This window comes from Hyperolius riggenbachi, chromosome 12 (assembly GCF_040937935.1).
Source record: "Hyperolius riggenbachi isolate aHypRig1 chromosome 12, aHypRig1.pri, whole genome shotgun sequence".
Classification (NCBI taxonomy): Eukaryota; Metazoa; Chordata; class Amphibia; order Anura; family Hyperoliidae; genus Hyperolius; species Hyperolius riggenbachi.
In genome coordinates this window covers 204,806,741-204,821,046 of record NC_090657.1, presented here as the reverse complement: position 1 = coordinate 204,821,046, position 14,306 = coordinate 204,806,741, and the positions used below count along the sequence as shown (strand labels likewise).

Sequence of the window (14,306 nt, the reverse complement as noted above, 5' to 3'; positions counted from 1 at the left end):
GAAAGGATAGCGGTAGGATGCACTGCTGTGTAGTATAGCAATGTGCCAGGTCTGTTGGTTCAGCAGCACAATGAACCATGCATCATAGCAGAAGAGAAGAGACCATCACCATCCATATGTAATTACTGCTCTTTCTTTAGGACATCGGCAGTTCCGAAGGGCAATGGCAATGGGTAGTACCAATGGGAACTGGCGATGGGCAATGTGCTATATCTGTGTCAAATAAAGAGCAATAATTACACATGGATGGTGCCGCTCTCATCTCTTCTACTTTGCTACAGCTTACAGATCTCCTTTAACCCTCCTTTAGGGTTAACATCCTGTGTAGACAGAGGCGCTCTTCTTAGACTCGGATGGCATCTGCTTTATACTCCTCTTCTCACTGCCTGATGAAGCGGGGTCACGCCCGTGAAACGCGTTGCACTACCTCGTGGAGTGTATCAATACAAGTTTTTGTGTTATAACTTAACACGTCCCTTTGTCATGTACTTTGGAGTGGATAAGGGCCCACCACGTCAATGTTTTAAAAATGTTACCTCATTTTATACTTTTGGCGCCTCTGTCTACCTTGATACTGTGTTTACATATTAGATGCCAAATTTCTGTGCTGACACAGCTGAGAGTTCAAATTACACGTGTGATTGCTTATATGAGGGGGAATTAGACAGGCTTTTCACTCTAAAAACACACAGGGTACATTTCTCTCAGTTTTCCTTGTGCCCTGTGCAAGCGTTCAGGTCCACTCTAACGTTGCTCAGATCCAGAGCATATTGGCCTGAACAGGCACCGTAACCACATGTCGTGGAATGTAATACATTATTCAGGATACCCAATTTTTACATGAAAAAAGCACTTCCTATGGAATAGATGGGTAGAGAACTCGGATACGGTCATTCCTAACCTTGACATGAATATATCAGTTAGTGACACACAGCTGTGACGGATGAGTCTTACACATTGATGCAGGATCTCTGGTCTCAATGTCTAAATAACCTTGGTTTATAATTATATGACAGGTAATTCATTGCCTCATTACTTCTGTTTTGTACCGATATTTGTAAGAGCCAATGTGCTGGAATGTACCATCCAGAAAAGGATCAAGGAAAAGCAAAAAACGTATAACCAAAAGCTTTAACATTAAAGGACAACCGAGGTGACATGTGGCATGATGAGATAGACATGGGTATGTACAGTGCCTAGCACACAAATAACTATGCTGGGTTCCTTTTTGTCTTTGTCTGCCTGAAAGAGTTAAACATCAGGTATGTAAGTGGCAGCTCCTGTCTGGGTCAGGAATGGGTCAGACTACAGTGTGACCCTCACTGATAAAAAATTACAACTATAAAACACTTTCCTAGCAGAAAATGGCTTCTGAGAGCAGGAAAGAGATAAAAAATAGTCAATAGTTCATAGATTTTAGCTCTGGCATACGTCAATGAATGTGTAATTGAGCAAAAACAATAGACCAGTAAAAGCTTGAAAAGTAGATTTAAACATAAAATAAAACTGGAATATCTTAAAAAGCCATTTTTAGGAGAAGGAAGATAGATACAATTGTTTATTTCATTAGTTTATTTTCATCTCGGGTGTTCTTTAACCACTTGCCGACCGCCCCCAGCCAATGGGCGGCGGCAAAGACTGGGCCCAAACGACCGCAATACGCCCATCGGCGGGGGGCGGCATCAGCGGTGGCTGTGCGGCGATCGCGTCATCAATGACGCGATCGCCGCCGGCAATAGGCTCCGCCCACCCTGCACGGAAACCCGCCGGCCAATTAGCAGCGCCGGCGGATTTCAAATGCGGCGATCCGGCCAATCAGGAGAGTATAATACACTTTGTTATTGTAACAAAGTGTATTATACTGGCTGCCTCCTCCGCTGATGGTCACTCGACGTGCGACCATCAGAGAGGACAGGCAGCCCAGTAAGTGAAGCACACACACACACTTTGACCCACACAGACCACCCGATCGCCCACCCCAGCCCTCAGAACCCCCCCTGACCACCCCAGCACACCACTGCTAGCACCCCACCACCCACCTAAGAACCCATCAATCACTCCCTGTCACTATCTAGGGACGCTATCCCCTAGGTTAGGTCCCTAACTGCCCCCTAGGGTCCCCTGATCACCCCCCCTACCCTCAGATCCCCCCCAGAACCCCCCTCCCAGACCACCCCCCTGTATGCTGTATACAGCTATATAGCTGCCTTACCCACTGATCACCTGTCTATCACCCATCTATCACCTGTCTATCACCCCTTGTCACCACCACCCATCAGCGCAGACCCTAAACTTTCCCTTGGGGGCACCTGATCACCCACCCAGACCCTCAGATTGCCCTCAGACCCCCCCTCCTGATAACCTCCCCAGTGCATTGTTTACATCTATTCTCCCCTGTAATCACTCACTGATCTCCCATCGGTCACCCCCTGTGTCTGCCACCCATCAGATCAGGACCCAATCTGCCCCGTGCGGGCACCTAATCAACCCCCCATAACCCTCAGATCGCCCTCAGAACCCCCCCCCCCCCAATCACCTTCCCAGTGCATTGTAGTTGATTGTGCTGTAATTGTATTTCATTGTGCTGACATTCAGTTTGATTGTGCTGTAATTGTATTTGATTGTCCCGTGATTGGCTTTGATTGTCCCGTGATTGCCCTGTGATTGGCCTGTGATTGGCTTTGATTGTCCCGTGATCGGCTTTGATTGTGCCGTGATTGGTTTGATTGGCCTGTGATTGGCTGTGATTGGCCTGTGATCGGCTTTGATTGTGCAGTGATTGGTTTGATTGCCCTGTGATTGGCTTTGATTGGCCTGTGATTGGCTTTGATTGTGCCGTGATTGGTTTGATTGCCCTGTGATTGGCTTTGATTGTCCCGTGATTGGCTTCGATTGTCCCGTGAATTGAGTGCCCTGTGATTGGCCTGCGATTGCCCTGTGATTGCCTTTGATTGTCCTGTGATTGTTTCTGATTGCCTCTGATTCCTCACTCGCCACCACCCCCCTGTCACTATCCTAGTGATCTAAAAACAGTGATCAGTGAAAACTGTCACTTTTTTAGTATCACTAGTGTTAGCAGTTAGGCCAGTTAGCTAGGCCCCTTTGTGTCAGTTAGTGCTCAGCCCACTGCACCACAGTCACTAATTAGCGTCATCACTGTCGCTAATCAACATTGGTACTATATAGTATCTGTAAGTGATCATTACTGATCGCAGTCAGATCTATTAGGGTCACTAGGATCCACACAAAAAACGCAGTGTTTGCCCAATCAGGCCTGATCGTTCGCCTGCACTTGCGTTCAGCCCGCCCCACCGCAGTGACAGAATTTTTTTTCTGATCACTGCAAAAAACACTGTACAATAGCTGTGGCACTGTAAACCTCAGTTTTGATTTATTTTTTTATCAAAACTCAGTGACCACAGCTTTCTACCTCTCAAATACTCCCTTTTGCTAGGTAGGTGCTCTTTTTTTCTGGGTAGTCTCAGAGGAATACCCCCTAAATTTAGCAGACCACCATGGCAAGAAAGGGGTATTCCGATGATGAGGTTCTCAGGTACATGGCCCAGTCGGATGAGGACGATTGGGACGCCTCATTCGACGAATCTTCCGGGTCAGAGTTTGAACCTGAATTGAGCAGTGGCTCACTGACCGATAGTGATGACGAGGTTGAGGTCCCGGCTAAAGCCAGGCGTACCACACCCCATGTTGTTGGACCGCAGGTGGCGCAGGATCGGCCTCAAGGGCAGCAGAGTGGTGTTCGTGCTGGTCTGAGATTTCATGGTGGGGCAGGCACCAGCAGCACAACATCTCCTGGACCTAGCACCAGTACTTCCGTAGACCCTGGTGAAGTGGCGAGCACCAGCATGGAAGTTGAAACTGGTTCGGTGGCACGTGCAGTAAGATCCCAGTCGCAGCCACCAAGAAGACGGGCCCGTACTACCCCTAGTTTACCAGAGGTGCTGGCAAACCCAAATTGGCAATCCCCTGATTCCGCCGCACCCGTACTTCCCCCTTTCACCGCCCAGTCTGGAGTCCAGGTGGAGACAGATAATCTAGGATCGGCCCTAGACTTTTTCTATCTGTTCTTCACCCAGGATCTCTTAGACTTAATTGTGGCAGAGACCAACCGTAAGGCCACACAATATATAACCGCCAATCCGGAAAAGTTCCTTGCCCAGCCTTTTCGGTGGAAACCAGTCCAAGTTTCCGAAATGAAATTTTTTTTGGGCCTTCTCCTTCACACGGGACTAGTAAAGCAGAATGTGTTGCGGTCTTATTGGTCTACGGACCCAGCATATCATGTTCCCCTGTACTCTGCTGCCATGTCCAGGACACGATTTGAGAACATCCTGCGCTTCCTGCACTTCAATAACAACGAAACCTGTCATCGAAGTGACCACTCTGCTTTTGACCGGCTCCACAAAATTCGACCCCTCATAGACCACCTGTCATCCAGATTTGCAGATGCTTATACCCCTGACCAGGACATATGCGTAGACGAGTCCCTCATACGCTTTACCGGGCGCCTTCGCATCAAACAGTACATCCCAAGCAAGCGCGCCCGGTATGGGGTGAAACTTTATAAGCTCTGTGAAAGGGCCACAGGCTATACATCTTATTTTAGGGTCTATGAGGGAAAAGACTCAAAATTGGAGCCGGTCGGATGCCCTGACTACCTGGGGAGCAGTGGAAAGGTTGTGTGGGACTTGGTGTCACCCTTGTTCCAGAAAGGGTACCATCTTTTTGTGGACAATTATTACACAAGTGTGGCCCTCTTTCAGCACTTAAAAATCGAAAAAATCCGATGCTGTGGCACCGTGCGGCCTAGTCGCCGGGGCTTCCCCCAACGGCTCATTACCACCAGACTTGAACGGGGGCAGAGGGCCGCCTTGTGTGCTGACGACCTGCTCGCGGTGAAATGGAAGGACAAGAGGGAGGTTTACTTCCTGTCCACCATTCACGCAGACACGACAGTTGAAATTCAACGACGAACTCAGGTCATTGAAAAACCCCTTGTCGTCCATGAGTATAATACTAACATGGGAGGGGTGGATTTCAATGACCAGAGGTTAGCGCCCTATTTAGTTGCCCGAAAAACAAGACGCTGGTATAAAAAAGTGTCTTTTTACCTCATTCAATTGGCAATTTACAACAGCTTTGTTCTCTACAGTAAGGCTGGGAGAACTGGATCGTTTATTCAATTTAATAAACAGATCGTGATGGAACTCCTGTATCCAGGAGGTGCCGTGGCCCAACCCCAAGATGCAACTAGCCAGCTGCATGGAAGGCATTACGCCTATCCAATTCCGAGTACCCCAGGTCAACGAATCCGAAGAAAACGCTGTCGTGTCTGCAGCAGGGCTGGAATAAGGCGTGACACCACTGTTTATTGTCCCACCTGTCCTGACCAGCCTGGCCTATGCCTAGGGGAGTGTTTTGAGAGGTACCACGAGCAGGTACACTATTAGAGAGTAGGGAACTCCACACACAGCGGTAGGCACACAAGGGTCTCTCAGTGCTATTTCACACTGCTGCGATGCGTTAGGGCAAAATGCCTAGCAAAAGTCACACTTTGCGGTCCCCCCCTACGTCGGAAGTGCTTGACTTAACGCTAGTGCATGCCTACGTTACTGCGTGGCTTCTGTGGCAATATCGATCGGCCCGGAAGTCATGTTGGTCTATGGCGACGCAGTTCATTACTAGGCCGAATGCTACTCTTGTGGTATTGCCTGAAGGTCTGTTTTGGACGATACGGTGCGGCGGGCTCGACCCACCGGATATGTCAATATGCAGTGTGAAACCAAACATCGGGTTTCCAGAGACCCTAATACACAGGGCTGCCAGAAACCTCTCCTTTCACTTGGGACAAATTGCGTAATGTACTTCGCCACAACTCTGTGCGATTTGCTCTTCGCACATTGTTCCATGGGGGAGGAGAGGTTTGTCCTCGGGAGGTAAGTTAAAAAAAAACAAAAAAACAGGTAAGCAAAGAAGTTAATGTTTGGTTTGCAATGTTAAGTTTTTTATTAAAAAAGTTCAAAGTTTATTAATGTTAATGAAGTAATTGCTTTGCTGCTTGCTTGTTTTTTGGGTTTTTTTGTATTTTTTTTTCTCTTTTTCCATCCAATAACCTTCCAGGTGGACCGAGCGAACGACTAACCAGCTGCAGCACTGATGGTGCATCCTGACAGAACATTGCGCGTCTGTCAGCTTACACACAAGTCGGTGCATGCAGTGCTGCAGGACGAGATTTCTCCTCCGCAGTCAAAAAGATACGTTTGCCGAGGCATATGGGCCGAGGAGTGGTGTTGGGGTTTCATATGCTTTGGCAAACACTTTGTATCAAAAAAGAACTCTGGCAATGATTTGTTCATTCACATCGATCGGTGTGAATGGATAAATCAGGTTTGCCAGGGCATACGAGCTGGTGGGTTTGGATTTTTGGGGTGGCAGCTCCTATGTCCTGGCAGACGCCTTCCCCTCTTTATTTTTTTCAAATTTTTTTTTGCAGATATTTTTTCATCCACATTGATTGATTGATTGTTTGACGTTCATTTTTCCTTTCAGCCCAGAGTGCATTACCCTTATGCCCAATATAAGGCATATAGCAGAAACTCCTAATACTGGCCATACATGTAATGATTGCAGAGACCCTAAAATGCCAGGACAGACCCCACGAATGATGCCATTTTGGAAAGAGGACACCCCAAAGTATTCCGTTAGGTGCATGGTGAGTTCATAGAATATTTTATTTTTTGTCACAAGTTAGCAGAAATTGTGTTTTTTTTTTTCCCACAAAATGTCATTTTCCGCTAACTTGTGACAAAAAATAACATTTTCTATGAACTCACCATGGCGCTCATGGAATACCTTAGCGTGTATTCTTTCCAAAATTGGGTCATTTGTGGGGTTTGTTAACTGTTCTGGCAAGTGGGGGGGGGGGGGGGTGCTAAATTGTAAGCATCCCTGTAAAGCCTGAAGGTGCTCATTGGACTTTGGGCCCCTTAGCGCAGTTAGGGTGCACAAAAGTGCCACACATGTGGTACCACCGTACTCAGGAGAAGTAGTTTAATGTGTTTTGGGGTGTATTTTTACACATACCTATGCTGGGTGGGAGAAATATCTCTGTAAATGGACAATTGTGTGTAAAAAAAAATCAAAAGATTGTCATTTACAGAGATATTTTTCCCACCCAGCATGGGTATGTGTAAAAATACACCCCAAAACACATTATACTACTTCTCCTGAGTACGGCGATACCACATGTGTGGCACTTTTTTGCACCCTAACTGCGCTAAGGGGCCCAACGTCCAATGAGTACCTTTAGGATTTCACAGGTCATTTTGAGAAATTTCATTTCAAGACTACTCCTCACGGTTTAGGGCCCCTAAAATGCCAGGACAGTATAGGAACCCCACAAATGACCCCATTTTAGAAATTAGACACCCCAAGGTATTCCGTTAGGAGTACGGTGAGTTCATAGAAGATTTTATTTTTTGTCACAAGTTAGCGGAAATTGCTTTTTATTAGATTTTTTCACAAAGTGTCATTTTCCGCTAACTTGTGACAAAAAATAAAATCTTCTATGAACTCACCGTACTACTAACGGAATAACTTGGGGTGTCTTCTTTCTAAAATGGGGTCATTTGTGGGGTTCCTATACTGTCCTGGCATTTTAGGGGCCCTAAACCGTGAGGAGTAGTCTTGAAATGAAATTTCTCAAAATGACCTGTGAAATCCTAAAGGTACTCATTGGACTTTGGGCCTCTTAGCGCAGTTAGGGTGCAAAAAAGTGCCACACATGTGGTATCGCCGTACTCAGGAGAAGTAGTATAATGTGTTTTGGGGTGTATTTTTACACATACCCATGCTGGGTGGGAGAAATATCTCTGTAAATGGACAATTGTGTGTAAAAAAAGCAAAAGATTGTCATTTACAGAGATATTTCTCCCACCCAGCATGGGTATGTGTAAAAATACACCCCAAAACACATTATACTACTTCTACTGAGTACGGCAATACCACATGTGTGGCACTTTTTTGCACCCTAACTGCGCTAAGTGGCCCAAAGTCCAATGAGTACATTTAGGATTTCGCAGGTCATTTTGAGAAATTTCATTTCAAGACTACTCCTCACGGTTTAGGGCCCCTAAAATGCCAGGACAGTATAGGAACCCCACAAATGACCCCATTTTAGAAATAAGACACCCCAAGGTATTCCGTTAGTAGTACGGTGAGTTCATAGAAGATTTTATTTTTTGTCACAAGTTAGCGGAAAATGACACTTTGTGAAAAAATCTAATAAAAAGCAATTTCCGCTAACTTGTGACAAAAAATAAAATCTTCTATGAACTCACCGTACTCCTAACGGAATACCTTGGGGTGTCTTCTTTCTAAAATGGGGTCATTTGTGGGGTTCCTATACTGTCCTGGCATTTTAGGGGCCCTAAACCGTGAGGAGTAGTCTTGAAATGAAATTTCTCAAAAAAACCCGTGAAATCCTAAAGGTACTCATTGGACTTTGGGCCCCTTAGCGCAGTTAGGGTGCAAAAAAGTGCCACACATGTGGTATTGCCGTACTCAGGAGAAGTAGTATAATGTGTTTTGGGGTGTATTTGTACACATACCCATGCTGAGTGGGAGAAAGCTCTCTGTAAATGGACAATTGTGTGTAAAAAAAATCAAAAGATTGTCATTTACAGAGATATTTCTCCCACCCAGCATGGGTATGTGTAAAAATACACCCCAAAACACATTATACTACTTCTCCTGAGTACGGCAATACCACATGTGTGACCCCTTTTTGCAGCCTAGGTGCACTAAGGGGCCCAACGTCCAATGAGCACCTTTAGGCTTTACAGGGGTGCTTACAATTTAGCACCCCCCAAAATGCCAGGACAGTAAATACACCCCACAAATGACCCCATTTTGGAAAGTAGACACTTCAAGGTATTCAGAGAGGGCTATGGTGAGTCCGTGGCAGATTTCATTTTTTTTGTCACAAGTTAGCACAAATTGAATTTTTTATTTTTTTTTTGTCTCAAAGTGTCATTTTCCGCTAACTTGTGAGAAAAAATACAATCTTCTATGAACTCACCATGCCTCTCAGTGAATACTTTGGGATGTCTTCTTTCCAAAATGGGGTAATTTGGGGGGTATTTATACTATCCTGGAATTTTAGCACCTCATGAAACATGACAGGTGGGCGGAAAAGTCAGAGATGCTGGAAAATAGGAAAATTCACTTTTGGCACCATAGTTTGTAAACGCTATAACTTTTACCCAATCCAATAAATATACACTGAATGGGTTTTTTTTATCAAAAACATGTTTGTCCACATTTTTCGTGCTGCATGTATACAGAAATTTTACTTTATTTGAAAAATGTCAGCACAGAAAGTAAAAAAAAAATCATTTTTTTGCCAAAATTCATGTCTTTTTTGATGAATATAATAAAAACTAAAACTCGCAGCAGCAATCAAATAGCAGCAAAAGAAAGCTGTATTAGTGACAAGAAAAGGAGGTAAAATTCCTTTAGGTGGTAGGTTGTATGACCGAGCAATAAACCGTGAAAGCTGCAGTGGTCTGAATGGAGAAAAAGGCTCTGGTCCTTAAGGGGCGAAAAGACTGTGGTCCTCAAGTGGTTAAACAAAATCACCACCTCTACTAGTCTCTGGTCAAGTCTGGCCACTTTTCAGTGACGGTTTCCATGTGACTGGGAGGGCGTAAGGTTTCTTAGAGGTCAGGGACATTAGGATGTTTAATTCTAATAGGGAGAAATCCTTGCGAGGGCGGTGTTACATACCAGTATGCAGCAATATATCAATATAGGAATGTTTCTTTTTTTATACGTTTCTTTTTTTTTTTTTTTTTTTACAGAGAAGCTGGAAGCCAAACATTGACTTCCAGCCATATTGCAGGTAAAAGCAACAAGAAAACCAACCACACAATCAGTACAATGTGCAATAGAGCTCATCATATCATATACCCTTCTGTTCATAAATGTATGTATAATTTACCTAATTGATCCTTTCCAGATATATATTGCAAAGTGTTTGGATGGCCTAGAGCCCCTGGTCCAACACTTCCAGCCACTAGATGAGCCACCCCCAGCAGCAGCCTTTGTGTGATGTGTGTGTGTTGTGCGTGTATGTGGTGTGTGTGTGTGTAGTATGTGTGTGTTGTGTGTATGTAGTGTGGTGTGGGGTGTGTGTGTGTGTGTGTGTTTGGGGTGTGTATGTGTGTGTGGGGTGTATGTGTGTGTGGGGTGTGTGTGGGGTGTGTGTGTGTGTGTTGAGCGTGTATGTGGTGTGTGTGTAGTATGTGTGTGTGTGTTGTGTGTATGTAGTGTGTGTTGTGTGTGTGTGTGTGTGTGGTGTGGGGTGTGTGTGTCTTGTGTGTTTGTGGTGTGTATGTGTGTGTGTGGGGTATGTGTGGGGTGTGTGTGTGTGTGTGTGTGTTGGTGTGTGTTGTATATGTGTGTGTGGTGTGTGTGTGTTGTATGTGTGTGGGTTGTGTGTGTGTGTGTGTGTGTGTGTGTGTGTGTGTGTATGTACTGTGTGTGTGTGGTGTGTGCGAGTTGTGTGTGTATGTGGTGTGTGTGTGTGTGTGGTGTGTGCGAGTTGTGTGTGTATGTGGTGTGTGTGTGCGAGTTGTGTGTGTGTGTGTGGTGTGTGTGCATTTGGTGTGTGTGTGTGTGTGTGTGTGTGTGTGTGTGTGTGTGTGGTGTGGGGTGTGTGTGTCTTGTGTGTTTGTGGTGTGTATGTGTGTGTGTGGGGTATGTGTGGGGTGTGTGTGTGTGTGTGTTGGTGTGTGTTGTATATGTGTTGTGTGTGTTGTGTGTGTGTGTGTGGTGTGTGTGTGGTGTGTGTGTGTGTGTGTTGTGTGTGTGTGTGTGGTGTGTGTGTGGTGTGTGTGTGTGTGTGTGTGGTGTGTGTGTGTGTGTGTGGTGTGTGTGTATGTACTGTGTGTGTGTGTGTGCGCGCGAGTTGTGTGTGCGTGTGGTGTGTGTGTGTGTGTGTGTGTGTGTGTGCACCTGGTAATGTGAAGAGCTGGGAATTTAGGCTAACAAAGATCTCATCACTGGAGTCTCCAAGAGATAGAAAAATCCAGTAGGTGCAATAGGAAGCCCTTGGTAATGGGTGCAGCAGTGGTGCTGAGAAGAGAACTTAGGAGTGTATCTTTGTCATTGCAGCAATCACCAAGAGATAAACAAACCATCCTGCAGGAGGAGGGGGCGCCCCTGGCTAATTAGTACTAAGGATTGCAGAGATGTCATCACCAGAATTTTGTGAGAACCAGAAGACTCCACCAACAGGGGAAGTGACACCCCTGGTAGTGGGTGCAGCAGATCTGCAGAGCCGAGAACCCAGGATGCAGAGATTTCACCACTGCAGTCCAAGACTAAAAGACAGAAGAGACCATTGAGGGGTTGATCAATCCAGCCCCACCAAACAATGAAATATAGCATTGCTGTTGTGATTTGTGTGTTTTCCCCTGAATGGCTCACGCTCTGGTATCGATGAACACCATTCCTGAAGTCAGAGCTGACTGATTTATCACACTAACCATCGTTCTCTACAGCTAATGCATTTTCACACCAACCATCATTTCTAAATGAACAATGTGAAATTCACTTTGTGCTGACTCTGGGAATTGTACTCATCAATATGGGAATACAGGCTACTCGGGGAAGGGACATGCCAGGAAGACACCACTACTGAAATACACTGAAGAAATGGTTTTAGCCTATATTATTTAGTATTTGTATAGCGCCATCATTTTCCGCAGCACTGTACAGAGTATATCGTCTTGTCACTAACTGTCCCTCAGAGGAGCTCACAATCTAATTCCTACCCAGGGGCGGACTGACAATTCATGGGGCCCCCAGGCAGTAGGAGATTATGGGGCCCCGTACCAGTGTCGCCCACATTTCATGTTATTTTTTACAGATTAAGATCTAATAATTTACTGCCGACAGATATTTTATACTGATAAAGAAAACACCCCTGCAAGTGCAGCACGCTGAAAAATGGGTGTGGTCATGCAACAGAATGTGGGCGTGGTCATGGGGGGGGCAAAATATACATGACCTTGGCAGTGGTGTAAAAGGTCTGTCGGGGAAGTTTGAGCTCTGCCTTAGTGTTTCGCCCCAAACTACCCTCTTTCCCTGAAAATAAGACCTACCCTAAAAATAAGCCCTAGCTGGAATTTTGAGCATGCTCGAAATATAAGCCCTACCCCGAATATAAGCCCTAGCCGAAGTTAAAGAGGAGGAAAAGGCAGCCAGCAAGTAAGGACACAGCGGTTCATTACCGCTTGGGCACCAGTCCTGTCATCCCAGCACACAGCAAGTTTATCAGCTGTGTGCAGGGAAGACAGGGCTGGTGCCTGATCAATACAGTAGCATACCTTTTAATCCAGGAACAGGAAGACATCCCTGAAAATAAGCCCTAGCACATCTGTTAGAGCAAAAATTAATATAAGACACTGTCTTATTTTCGGGGAAAGACGGTACATGTAATTTGACCGAATTTTACCAAAAATCTATGCCATTTGGCAGAGGTTCCTCCAAAATACAGATAATATGGCAGTCGTTCCCCCAAAATAGACGCAATCTGGCAGCAGCAGTTTCCCTAACATACACATAATTTGGCAGCGGTTGCCCAAAATATGCATAATCTGGCAGCGGATCACCTAAAATACATGTAATCTTGCAGCAGTGGTTTCCCCAAAATACACATAATCTGGAAGCAGCGGTTCCCCCAACATACACAATCTGGCATCGGTTCCCCAAAAATACACATAATCTGGCAGCTGTTCCCCAAAATACACTTAATCTAGCAGCAGCGGTTCCCAAAAAATAGTTAATCTGGCAGCAGGTAACCCAAAATAGCCCCCAGTATAGGTAACAGGTCTAAAGGTATCCCCAATGGAAGTAACCAGGTGTATTGGTGTTCCCAGTACAGGTATCCAGGTCTATAGTTGTCCCCAGTATAAGTAGCCAGGTCTATAGGTGTCCCTAGAATAGATAACCAGGTCTATAGGTGTCCCCAGTATAAGTAGCCAGGTTTATAGGTGTCCCCAGAATAGATAACCAGGTCTATAGGTGTCCCCAGTTTAGATAGTCAGGTTTATAGGTGTCCCCAGAATAGGTAGCCAGGACTATAGGTGCCCCCAGAATAGGTAGCCAGGACTATAGGTGCCCCCAGAATAGGTAGCCAGGTCTACAGGTGTATCCAGAATAGGTAGCCAGGTCTATAGGTGTTCCCAGTACAGATAGCCAGGTCTATAGGTGTCTCCAGTATAGATAGCCAGGTCTATAGGTGTTCCCAGCATATGTAGCCAGGTGTACAGGTATTCCCAGTATATGTAGCAATGTGAATAGGTGTCCCCAGTATATTCAGCCAGGTGTATAGGTATCCCCAGTATATGCAGCCAGGTGTATAGGTGTCCCCAGTATAAGTAGCCAGGTGTATAGGTATTCCCAGTATATGTAGCCAGGTCTATAGATGTCCCCAGTATATGTAGCCAGGTCTATAGGTGTCCCCAGTATATGTAGCCAGGTCTTAGGTGTCCCCAGTATGTAGCTAGTTCTATAGGTGTCCCCAGTATATGTAGCCAGGTCTATAGGAGTCCCCAGTATATGTAGCCAGGTCTATAGGTGTCCCCAGTATATGTAGCCAGGTCTATAGGTGTCCCCAGTATATGTAGCCAGGTTTGGAGGTGTCCCCAGGAGGGGAGCAGCGCAGTGAAAGGGAGCGGTGTGCATAGCAGCGGAGAAGGGGGGACGTCCCCCCCTTCCCTCACCTTGGGGCCCCCCTTCCTGGCGCTCCCCTCCGGTAACTCGGCGGCTAACAGTGGTCAGCGGGCGGAGACTTGCCGCCGTTCCTGCATCCAGCCGCAAGGGACGCTCTGTGCGCGGCTTGTCTGGTCTACTGAAGACCAGACTAGCCGTGCACAGAGCAAAGCGTCTCTTACGGCTGGAAAAACGGCGGTAAGTCCCCGCCCACTGTTAGCCGCTAAGTTACCGGAGGGATGAGCCAGGAAGGGGGGCCCCAAGGTGAGGGAAGGGGGGGGGGAAACGTCCCCCCTTCTCCGCCGCTGTACATACCGCTCCCTTTCACTGCGCTCCTCCCCTCCTGCTCAGGGTGCTCTGGCGGGCCCCCCTTTGACCGAATGGTCAGTCCGCCCCTGTTCCTACCATAGTCATATGTCTTTGTATGTGTAGTGTTTGCATCGTAGTCTAGGGCCAATTTAGGGGGAAGCTAATTAACTTATCTGTATGTGTTGGGTTGTGGGAGGAAA

The 14,306-nt window shown here is 46.2% G+C and overlaps 1 protein-coding gene across 3 annotated transcripts in view; it reads right to left on the bottom strand.

The window, feature by feature from the left end:
• Positions 1 to 14,306, bottom strand: part of GLP2R (glucagon like peptide 2 receptor) — a 201,580-nt gene that overhangs the window by 61,021 nt on the left and 126,253 nt on the right. The window lies entirely within an intron of this gene.